Below are 12,791 nucleotides of genomic sequence, written 5' to 3'. Positions count from 1 at the left end.
AAGGTTATTAGAGTAAATGATGCTCTTGAAAGAAATTTTCTCTCAAGGCAGTTGTGTCTTTATTGAACCCAGTGCATAAAAATGCATAGTTCTGGACTTGCGATGAGAGAGACATTTTGAATGAACATTTTAACTCATTTTAGAGTTACCTAGGATATTCTGATTTATCGTGGTAGTTAGAATTCAGTAAATTTTTCCCCCAGCTTTATTGAGGTATGATTGACAAATTACTTTTGATATGAATCTTTTATTAGTAATTGTTAGGGTTTAGAATTTAAATGAATGGTAATATTGAGTATAATTGTATAATCCTAAAAGTAAATTTTAAATTGACTATCCTACTGCAGTTTTAGATATGTTGGTATTGCACACCCAGCAACTTTTGTACCTGTTTAAAACTACTGAAACTAGAAAAACATTAAGTTTAAATTGGAACTTTGATAATCTGTAGGTAGTAAGATTGAGTTACACACTTGAACTAACATCTAAGCTGTTCCTTCTCCTTTAATGATTTTTTTTTAATGTTGATTCATTCATTACAAATGGTGATAATATCAGTACTGGATTGTGGCCATTAATGGAATCAGCTGTCCTTCCTTTGTACCCATTTGACTATGTGTGACATTAGTTATAAGCTTGTTTTCATCATCATATCACAGCTCAGACTGGTTGAATCTTGAAAATGAAATGGGTTGACCAAGATTTGATATATCCAAAACTTCTTTTAAAGTGTAACTGAGAAAGTCCTGTTTTAAATTCATTGAAAGTATGCTTCACTTTGAAGAATAACTTTTTTTTAACTGTCTAAGCTTCAGTGTTTTAATAAAGCATATAGTAGAGATAAGGTTGTTAGTGGATTAGACTATATCAACTGAAATAAGTACTTAGAAAGTTTCAACATACTGCTACCAAGGCATTCCTAAGAAGCTTTCTTTAAATTTAGTCTTTCTGTGTCACCAGAATCAAGTATATACTTGGTTGGAAATTTTAAATGCTCTCATCTCTGTCTCTCCTGCCCCAACCCAACTAATGTTCCTGAAACTACTTGAACAAGTGAAGCTATTGTTCTGTGAGGCTATCTCATTACATGTTAGTTCAAGAGTCAGCTCAAATCCTGTGAAACCTTTCTGGCCCATGGTCATTTCTTTCATAAATAAGCAATTTTGCGATTTTTACCATTTTAAATGCCATACTACTTTCTAGTATTTCTTCTCTTGGATTTATTTATAGCAATTAACTGACATTGAGTAAATCATAATACATCTCTAGGCCTCAGTTTATGAGTAAAGTGATTTCTGAGGTTCTCTACCCTCAACAAAATAAACATTGCTGTCATTGGGGGTGAGTCTCTTTTTAATAAACAAAACCTTAATAAGTATTAGAATATTTAAAAAGTTATTTATTTTGCTAACTGGTCTTAATTGGGTTTTGGGCTGAGAGTTAGAATCCTTACTGTATACAAAGCACTAAAATCATGGTCCACCCTCAAAGCATGTGTGTGTGTTAAATCACTTTGTTGTCTCAAAAACCTGATTGTTACCTCTTTGAGGCCTGACACTTAGTTTGAGACAAAATATAGTGTTGTGGGGAGAGGCAAGAGGCAGAGGTCAAGGAACTTGGCTCCAGATCTTGTCTCTGCTCCACATCATCAAGAGATGTGACTGCTGCCTCTCTGGACATTGATTTTCGTGTTTGTGAAATGAGGGTGAGTTGAGTAGTCTAGTATTCCCATAAATGACTTGGGGAAATTCTTGAACATTGACGTTATTTGTAACTTTAGCTTCCTGGGCAAGTTTCCTAGAATATTAATGCCATTTGAATGAAGACAGTCAAGTAGTAAAGCTGTTACTGTTGACTGTAAGCTGTGTGACTGTCACTAGGAGCTAACTTGGGCCCTTAGTCTACTGAGATGGGGGAGTAGGAAAAGAGAAACACTCTCCTGCCTTTTTACTCTCACAGTTAACACTGATGTCATCCTTCACACCAGAGCCCAGATTTAAAATTCTCCTTTTCTTTGCATCCCTTTTCTTCAGAGGAAGCAACTCCAGCCTCATTTTGGGCAAGTTTAAATCCTATTTTATTTGGATTTTATGTTTAGTGAGCAAATTCTTATGTCATTTTTGACAGCAACTTGGAAACAGTGTCAGAGTTTATTTTTGGGGGGCTCCAAAAGCACTGCAGATGGTGACTGCAGCCATGAAATTAAAAGATGCTTACTCCTTGGAAGAAAAGTTATGACCAACCTAGATAGCATATTCAAAAGCAGAGACATTACTTTGCTGACTAAGATCTGTCTAGTCAAGGCTATGGTTTTTCCAGTAGTCATGTATGGATGTGAGAGTTGGACTGTGAAGAAGGCTGAGTGCCAAAGAATTGATGCTTTTGAACTGTGTTGTTGGAGAAGACTCTTGAGAGTCCCTTGGACTGCAGGGAGATCAGCCCTGGGATTTCTTTGGAGGGAATGATGCTAAAGCTGAAGCTCCAGTACTTTGGCCACCTCATGTGAAGAGTTGACTAATGGGAAAAGACTTTGATGCTGGCAGGGATTGGGGGCAGGAGGAGAAGGGGACGACAGAGGATGAGATGGCTGGATGGCATCATGGACTTGATGGACGTGAATCTGAGTGAACTCCGGGAGTTGGTGATGGACAGGGAGGCCTGGCGTGCTGCAATTCATGGGGTCGCAAAGAGTCAGACACGACTGAGCAACTGAACTGAGTCTTCTACTGAGAACGGGAGCAGTGTAAGTTTGAGAGTGATGAAAAAGAATTACTTGGGTTTCCCTGGTGGCTCAGACAATAGGGAATCCACCTGCCATGCAGGAGGCAACACACCGCCTTGACGTACTCCTTTCCCGATTTGGAACCAGTCTGTTGTTCTTATTAGTATGTTGTTAAAATATTGTTATTAATAACCAGTCTGTTGATAGCATAATAACTTTTCCTTTATCATGCTACTCTAGTATGGGGGTTTTTTTGTATGATACCTTATAATTTAAGCTTCCTACTCTATTGTCTTATGCTTGCTCCCTGAAAATACACCAGAATCATCCTATTGATAAACCAAAGCTGAGCTTATTGCATTTGTTGAAGACAGTCATTACATTGATAAGTCTTAGTAGTGTCTCAGAGTCGGGTTATGGCGTTCTTTTGGGATTTTCTTTAAGGTGTTTATGTTGTATTTGAGGGCTTGTTTATGATTGGACATATTAGGGATGATTTTCAAAGTGAATCTTACAAAGTAAACAGTCATTCAGTGCCATTGATTGTTCTGAGAAGGAAGAATATACTGTGCTGAGGGTAAGTTGAGTAGTCTAACATTCAGATAAATGACATTGAGGAAGTTCTTGAACAATAAAGCTATTTGCAACTTTAGCTTTCTGGGCAAGTTTCCTAGAATAGCAATACTATGTGAATGAAGATAGTCGAATAATAAAGCTGTTGATGGTTAACAGTAAGTTAGTTGTTGGTTTCAGTTCTCAGTATGGTCCCCTTATTGCCGTTCTTTGGCCTGAATTGAAGGGTTCGCAACTGCGAATGTGATCTCATGATCTTAACGGCAGAACTTAAAAACTATCTGCAGCATCATGGTCACGTGTTAAGTTACCCACACGGTTGTTTCAACATCCATAAATGTTACATTTTTTTGTTCTTTTACTTGATCATTTTTTAAATCGTGGGGGATGACAGCTGCATGTCATCTATTTCATAGATAAAACTTGTAGTCTGTAAAACTTGTAGTCCCCCATCTGAGCCACTATATAACGAAAACCAAGGGAAGGGTTAATGACCAGAATTTGTAGTGCTAATGCATGAGCCACATGCTTGCTTCAGCAGCATATATCCCAATGTGTGAGCCAAGAGTGCCCCAAATTAAGCTGGAAGAACAGATGTCATTTCTGATGTAATGAGCCTGCAGTACCAGATACGGGATTATTAGCCAAATTACCCAATTTTGTAATTTTTTCATTAGTTTACCAGATCTCTTAAGTAGTAATAGTGATGCTAGAAAGTTTTACGTGGATATAAGCTGGCTGTTGTGCCCTGCCTGTGCCAAATAGGACATGCTCCTCCTCAAGACACCAGTTATATATATCTGATGGGCTAATTCCATTCAATTTCCTGAACCTTTTGGATGGTGAGTTCCTTGGTGGAACTTTATAGCCTTGGTGGCTTTGTTTAGCTCACCTGTGTCTGCTTTTCTCTGAACCATAGCATGTAAGGTGTCTCCCTTTCTAGGCCTTTTAGAAGATGAGGTAAAGAGTCTAGAGGAGAAAAAAAGCAATCCAGAATTCCCCAGGAGTTGTTAGGGTTTCAGTTCTCCAGTCAAGGCCTGATTCTCCTCTTTATTAAGTTATCTAATCTCTAAGAGGGAAATTGATGAGTCAGTGAACCCTGGATGATGTCACACTATCCTTAGGGCAGGCTTCCATTTACCAAGGTAACTATCCCCATCCATAGAATGCAGGTTGTAGCCAATAGGCTTTTTTGTGTGTGTTTAAGAAGTAATTGTGTTACAAATTGAATTTTGTGTTACAAATCTAGTCCTTGGTGGCTACCCAGTCATCTGTTTTCGGTCAAAATACCCCTATGAGTTGTCAAATAGTTTTTTATGGTTTGGAGGCCACCTAAGAAGACTAGTCTGGCTCCAGGTGATATAAGGGTCAATAACGTTTTCTTTTTCACTTAAAGAAGATCCTTTCAGTTCATTTCAGTTCAGTCGCTCAGTCGTGTCCGACTCCTTGCAACCCCATGAATAGCAGCATGCCAGGCCTCCCTGTCCATCACCATCTCCCGGAGTTCACTCAGACTCGTCCATCAAGTCAGTGATGCCATCCAGCCATCTCATCCTCTGTCATCCCCTTCTCCTCCTGCCCCCAATCCCTCCCAGCATCAGAGTCTTTTCCAGTGAGTCAACTCTTCACATGAGGTGGCCAAAGTACTGGAATTTCAGCGTTAGCATCATTCCTTCCAAAGAAATCCCAGGGCTGATCTTCAGAATGGACTGGTTGGATCTCCTTGCAGTCCAAGGGACTCTCAAGAGTCTTCTCCAACATCACAGTTCAAAAGCATCAATTCTTCGGCACTCAGCCTTCTTCACAGTCCAACTCTCACATCCATACATGACTACTGGAAAAACCATAGCCTTGACTAGACGGACCTTAGTTGGCAAAGTAATGTCTCTGCTTTTCAATATGCTCTCTAGGTTGGTCATAACTTTACTTCCAAGGAGTAAGCGTCTCTTAATTTCATGGCTGCAGTCACCATCTGCAGTGATTTTGGAGCCCCAGAATAACACTTCAAGTAAGGTCAGTATCAATAAACTCTTGTTTGAGAAGCTCTTTATCTTTCCTTCAATTCTGAATGATAACCTTGCTGGGTAGAGTATCTCTAGTTATAGGTGTTATTCCTTTAGCACTTTAAATATATCATGCCACTCCCTTTTAGCCTGCGAAGTTTCTGCAGAAAAATCAGCTGATAGACTTATGAGGGGGTCCCTTATATGTGACTCTTTGTTTTTCTCTTGCTGCCTTTAGAGCTCTCTTTAACTTTTCCTGTTTTAATTATGATGTATGTGCTTCCTGTGCCTGGGTATCTGTTTCCTTCAAGTTTGAGAAATTTTCAGCTATAATTTAATCAAATACATTTTGACCCTTTTCTCCTTTTTGACCCCTATATATAATGCAATTGTTAGTGTGCTCGGTGTTGTCACAGAGGTCCCTTAAAGTTTGTTTTTCTCTTTGCTGTTCTGATTGAATGATTTCTATTCTGTCTTCTGGATTGCTTATGCCTTCTGTATCACCTTCTGTATCACCTATTAATTCCCTCTAGTGTATTTTTCATTTCAGTTATTGTACTCTTTAGTTCTGACCAGTTCTTTTGTTTTCTAGTTCTTTGTAAAATTCTCACTGTGTTCATCTACTGAAGTAAAATTATCATTCTTATTATAGTTGCTTTGGACATTTTATTACGGAAATTATCTCTGCTTCATTAACTTTTTTTCCTCTGGGTTTTTTTCCCTGTTGTTTTGCTTGAAACATAGTCCTCTGTTTTCTCATTTGAACTTTTCTGTCTTTGTAAAATTAGTTAAAACAGTTGCATACCCCAGTCTTGATGGCATATCCTTGTGCGGAACCTCCCTATGTAGTCTTCATGTGCCCAGTGGCTTTAGTGAGGGAGCTGAACCTGCGGTGAACACTGACTGCATCTCCCCCTAGGCTGTGGTGGCAGCCACAGTCTCGATGGGAGGTAGGGCTAGTGTTGGAGGAGCTAGAACTAGAGCCAGGTGCAAGCTGGGTTTTCTCCTAGGCCATCACCATCCTATGGAGGAAGGGGCACTGATCAGGGCCTGAGGTTCTGGAGCAGGAGCCCTGAGGGAGTTGGGTTTCTCTCACTTGTGATGGCAGCGTCTGCCGTGGTTAGGGGAGTGACAGGCACTGAGGGCTTGGGTCTGCATTTCTGTGCTGGTTTCCTTTACCCCCCAGTGGACGTGCCTTGGTTAGAAGCCGGATGGGGGCTGGAGGGGTTGATACTACTACATTACTGAGCTGGTTTCACTCCTTCCCAAGTATATTCACTGATGCACACACTGGCAATGGCTGCCTCCGTCCTGGTCAGAGGCAGGGCTGGGGTGCAAGCAAGCTTCATTTTCTTCGACTACACACTCTCCCTGGCAGCCTCCACCTTAGTGGGAAGCAGGAGGGGCTGGAGTAGCAGCCCGGTGTGAGCGGGGTGTATGAGAGGGTGGTCCTGGGAAGCAGACGAGAGAGCTGCAGGCAGTTTTTAGTTTCTTGCATCCACACTGTGACTGTGAATAACCAAGTCTGCACATGCCCTTGTGGAGTCTTGGTTTTTTACCGTCCTCCAGTAAGTCCCACTCATTTTCAAACCAGATAAGGGGCTTGTCTTCCTGGTTTTGGACCTTGTGGCTGGGACGCCTAACATGTGGATCGAACTTCTCACCATCTCCCACCCCACCAGGGAGGATCCTTGAGCCTGTGATATCTCTCTCCTTTTCTATGTCCTGTACTAGGGGTGTGAGTCTCAACCAGACCCCTTGCCCTTCCTGTGAGACTCTGTGTAGATCTTTCTTTACAGCCTTGATTGTAGAAAAGCTGTCCTGCTAATCCCCAGGTAGATTTTGGTGAGAGTCCCTCTATATGTAGTTGTAGTTTTGAGGTGTTCGTGAGAGGAGGTGAGCCCAGTGTCTTCCTACTCCACCGTCTTGATCTCTCCTATAACTCTACATGTTCTACTGGTTCTGTGTCTTTGGAGGACTCTGACTAATATAGGAACCAATGTTGATTCAGTCCAGTGGCCACAGTGGCCAATATTTCCTTACTTTGGTGAGTAATTTCATGTAAACTTTACAACATTCCATGGGGAGTGGGCTGCTGTCTCTGGGGTTGCACAGAGTCAGACACAACTGAAGTGACTTAGCAGCAGCAGCATGCTGGGGATACCAGAGATGATCCTTAGTTCAGTTCAGTTCAGTCACTCAGTTGTGTCTGACTCTTTGTGACCCCATGGACTGCAGCACACCAGGCTTCCCTGTCCATCACCAACTCCTGGAGCCTACTCAAACTCATGTCTGTTGAGTCAGTGATGCCATCCAACCATCTCATCCTCTGTCGTCCCCTTCTCCTCCCACCTTCAATCTTTCCCAGCATCGGTCTTTTCAAATGAGTCAGTTCTTCCCATCAGGTGGCCAAAGTATTGGAGCTTCAGCATCAGTCCTTCCAATGAATATTCAGGACTGATTTCCTTTAGGATTGACTGATTTGATCTCCTTGTGGTCCAAGGAACTCTCAAGAGTCTTCTCCAACACCACAGCTCAAAAGCATCAATTCTTTGGCTCACAGCTTTCTTTATGGTCCTTTCACATCCATACAGACTCCTGGAAGAACCATAGGTTTGACTAGACACACCTTTATCGGTAATGTTTCTGCTTTTTAATATGCTGTCTATGGTGGTCATAACTTTTCTTCTAAAGAGCAAGTGTCTTTTAGTTTCATGGCTGTAGCCACAAAATCTGCAGTGATTTTGGAGCCCAAGAAAATAAAGTCTGTCACTGTTTCTCCATTTATTTGCCATGAAGTGATGGGACCAGATGCCATGATCTTAGTTTTCTGAATGTTGAGTTTTAAGTCAGCTTTTTCACTCTCCACTTTCACTTTCATCAAGAGACTCTTTAGTTCTTCACTTTCTGCTCTAAGTGTGGTGTCATTTGCATATCTGAGGTTATTGATATTTCTCCTGGCAATCTTGATTCCACTTTGTGCTTCAACCTGACATGATTTGTGTCCAGATTTCTCCCAGCACCTCTTTTCGACTCTGGTCTAATTGCTGGCATTCTGTAATAGCTTCTTTGAGCTGCTCCAAAAATTGTGTCTTTGGGGATTTCATGGACGCTAGGATCTTAGCAGGAGATGCCTGTATCACACACTGGCCAGCTGGGGCGTTTTGTTGAGGGTTAGTTATTTTGGAGATGGGTCCCACCTTTTTTAATAACCAGCACCTTAAGAAATTTTAGACTACTTAAAAAGTTACTTATTTTGCTAACTGATCTCAGTTGGATTTTGGTCTGAGGCCAAGAACACTTATTGTATCCAAAGCACTCTGAAACATGGTCTACCCTCAAAGCATGTGTGTGTGTTCAGTCGTGTCTGACTCTTTGCAATCCTCAAAGCATATCTGCTGTCAGTTTATATATCAATGCTCTCATCTTTAAATAACCAACAAGCTCTGGTGAGTGTAATGAGTTCTGCCATCTAGGCAAATTTTGCCACTTGCAAGAGGTCATATTCTAGAGATGAAGTGAGACCTATTATGGTGTATCTCTGTTGGGTTTTTTTTTTTTTTTAATGTAAGTCTTAAGACATGATCCATCAACAGAGAAAGTTTAAGTTTGGATTTTCTAATGAATTAATTTGGAGAATAGATCGTTCACACATAGAGATTAAATAGTCATGAATTTCTCCTTCTCCAGGTAATAGAAGAGTTTTGTTGTTCAGTTGCTAAGTTGCAGCCTCATAAACTGTAACATGCCAGGCTCCACTGTCCTTCATTATCTCCCAGAATTTGCACAGATTCATGTCAGTTGAGTAGGTGATGCTATCCAACCATCTCATTCTCTGCCATCCCCTTCTCCTTTTACGAAAGTACAAGGCATCAGGATCTAGCATCGGGATCTTTTCCAATGAGTTGGCTCTTCACATCAAAGTATTGGAGCTTCAGCTTTAGCTCCAGTCCTTCCAATGAATATTTGGGGTTGATTCCTTTGGGATTAACTGGTTTGATCTCCTTGTAGTCCAAGAAAATAAGAGCAGCATCATTTAAAATATTGTAACAATGGAACTCGTGGAAGAGAAAATAATAGGATTTCATATGGAATAAGCCCACTTGCTCAGAAATGTGTGTTTTCAGCAAGCAACAAAGATTATGCAGCATAAGACACATCACGAGGCTTCAACAGTACATGAACTGAGAACTTCCGGATGTTCAAGCTGGATTTAGAAAAGGCAGAGGAACCAGAGATCAAATTGCCAACATCCGTTGGATCATTGAAAAAGCAAGAAGAGTTACAAAAAAACATCTGCTTTATTGACTATGCCAAAGCCTTTGACTGTGTGGATCACAGCAAACTGTGGAAAATTCTTCAAGAGATGGGAATACCAGACCACCTTACCTGTCTCCTGAGAAATCTGTATGCAGGTCAAGAAGTAATAATTAGAACCAGACATGGAACAAAGGACTGGCTCCAAATTGGGAAAGGAGTACGTCAAGGCTATGTATTGTCACCATACTTATTTAACTTATGTGTAGACTACATCATACAAAATGCTGGGCTGGAAGAAACACAAGTTGGAATCAAGATTGCTGGGAGAAATATCGATAATCTCAGATATGCAGATGACACCACCTTTATGGCAGAAAGTGTAGAGGAACTGAAGAGTCTCTTGATGAAAGTGAAAGAGGAGAGTGAAAAAGCTGGCTTAAAGCTCAACATTCAGAAAACTAAGATCATGGCATCTGGTCCCATCACTTCATGGGAAATAGATGGGGAAACAGTGGAAACAGGGTCAGACTTTATTTTGGGGGGCTCCAAAATCACTGCAGATGGTGATTGCAGCCATGAAATTAAAAGACGCTTACTCCTTGGAAGGAAAATTATGTATGACCAACCTAGATAGCATATTCAAAAGCAGAGACATTACTTTGCCAACAAAGTTCCGTCTAGTCAAGGCTATGGTTTTTTCAGTGGTCATGTATGGATGTGAGAGTTGGACTGTAAAGAAGGCTGAGTGCTGAAGCATTGATGCTTGTGAACTGTGGTGTTGGAGAAGACTCTTGAGAGTCCCTTGGACTGCAAGGAGATCCAACCAGTCCATTCTAAAGGAGATCAGTCCTGGGTGTTCTTTGGAAGGACTGATGCTAAAGCTGAAACTCCAATACTTTGGCCACCTCATGCAAAGAGTTGACTCACTGGAAAAGACTCTGATGCTGGGAGGGATTGGGAGCAGGAGGAGAAGGGGGCGACAGAGGATGAGATGGCTGGATGGCAGGACCGACTCGATGGATGTGAGTTTGAGTGAACGCTGGGAATTGGTGATGGACAGGGAGGCCTGGCATGCTGCAATTCATGGGGTCGCAAAGAGTTGGACACGACTGAGCAACTAAACTGAACTGAAAAATCATTGCAGATGATGACTGCAGCCATGAAATTGAAAGACCCTTGCTCCTTGGAAGAAAAGCTATGACCGTCCTAGACAGCATATTAAAAAGCAGAGACTACTTTACTGACAAAGGTGCATCTAGTCAAAGCTCTGGTTTTTCCAGTGGTCATGTATGAATGTGAGAGTTGGACTATAAAGAAAGCTGAGCACTGAAGAATTGATGCTTTTAAACTGTGGTGTTGGAGAAGACTCTTGAGAGTCCCTTGGACTGCAAGAAGGTCAAATCAGTCAATCCTAAAGGAAGTCAGTCCTGAATATTCATTGGAAGGACTGATGCTGAAGCTCCAATACTTTGGCCACCTGATGGGAAGAACTGACTTATTTGAAAAGACCCTGATGTTTGGAAAGATTGAAGGCAGGAGGAGAAGGGGACAACAAAGGATGAGATGGTTGGATGGCATCACTGACTCGATGGACATGAGTTTGAGCAAGCTTCGGGAGTTGGTGATGGACAGGGAAGCCTGGCATGCTGCAGTCCATGGGGTCACAAAGAGTTGGACATGACTGAGCGACTGAACTGAACTGAAGACACATCAAGTTTAAAGGAGACTGTGAAACAAAATTCACAGAAGCCTTCACTGGGTTAAATGCTGTAACTATCAGAGCAGTAGGTTTTGCCACTAGGTCAAAAAGAAGATTGTGGTGAACCTTTGACCTTTTGATTCCCATGAAATTAAGTCAAGAACATTAAAAGCTTGTACACATTGCTATTGTACAATTAGGCAGAGAGATTTATAGTAACTAGGAAAACCTAGGGTGAGACACTGTTGAAGAGTTCAACTTTGCTGTTATAGCATAAAGACAGCCTTGGACAATGTATAAAGCAAGTTGTGTAACTGCATTCCAGTAATGCAATATTTATAAAACAGATGGCCAGATAAGGACCTTTTATTGGAGAATATAGTCCTTTAATATTTATTGTTGTTACTGATATATTTGGATTTCTTTCTACCATTTTATTTTGTGCTTTGTAAATGTCTTGCTTTTTATATACATATTTTCTCTTTTCTTTTGGATTGATAGAGATTTAAGAATTAGAAAGAAATTCCATCTTTCTCCTCTGTTGAATTTGAAGCTGTTTTAATTTTTTGTGGTCCTAACAAGCATGTTTAACTTAACAAATTCAAAATCACTATTTTTGCCTATCTCCCAAATTATATAATTTAAAATTTTTAGTTCTCTATATTTAACCCCACAATTTAGATATTACTGTTGTTGCTCTCTTATACAGTCAGTATTAATTTAGATTTTTCCATATAGGTTCCATTTATTTTGCCTACCGTTGGGTTTTGCATTACATACCATGATTTGGGGCCTATTTTACTTCTTCCTGAATTTTAGAAGTCAGTTATTAGACTAATTTTTTAAAGGTAACTTGTCTTTTTCCCTCTAACTGCATATATGACCTGCCTTTTGTTGTTCTATGGTGTTTAGGTGTGAATCTCTATATTTAAGCTTTTTAGAATTCATCCAGATTCTTAAATCTGAGAATTTGTGCATTTTATCATTTTTGGAAAATTTTCAGCTGTTATATCTTTGAATATTGTTTCATCCCTATATTATCTATTAGCTCATTCTTACACTCTTATTAGAGGTATGTTAAGCATTCTCCCTTTGTTCTCAATATCTATTAAATTCCCTCTTAATTTTTTTGTCTCTTTATTCTTTCCTTATTCAGACCTATCTCCAGTAGTAATTCTTTATTCAATCATGTCTAATCTTCTATTTCATTTCTTCATTGAGTTTCTAAATTCAGTTATATTTTAATTTCTATACACTTATGAAATCTGCCTGTTCATATTTTAAGTACTATCTTTTAAATATATTCAGTGTAATTATTTCCAGTCATTGTGAGTCAGATGTACTTGTAATCTGTTGAGTGTCAGTCATGCATGCTAATTTGCTTCCTTCTGTGCCTGTTGTGGGGAGGGGGGTGAGAGGAGGGTTCATGTTTGGGAACGCATGTACACCATGGTGGATTCATGTCAATGTATGGCAAAACCAATACAGAATTGTAAAGTAAAATAAAAAATAAATTAAAAAATAAAAAATAAAG

This window comes from Oryx dammah, unplaced genomic scaffold (genome assembly GCF_014754425.2).
Source record: "Oryx dammah isolate SB20612 unplaced genomic scaffold, SCBI_Odam_1.1 HiC_scaffold_26, whole genome shotgun sequence".
NCBI classification, from domain to species: Eukaryota; Metazoa; Chordata; class Mammalia; order Artiodactyla; family Bovidae; genus Oryx; species Oryx dammah.
Note: the sequence above shows the minus strand (reverse complement) of the source record.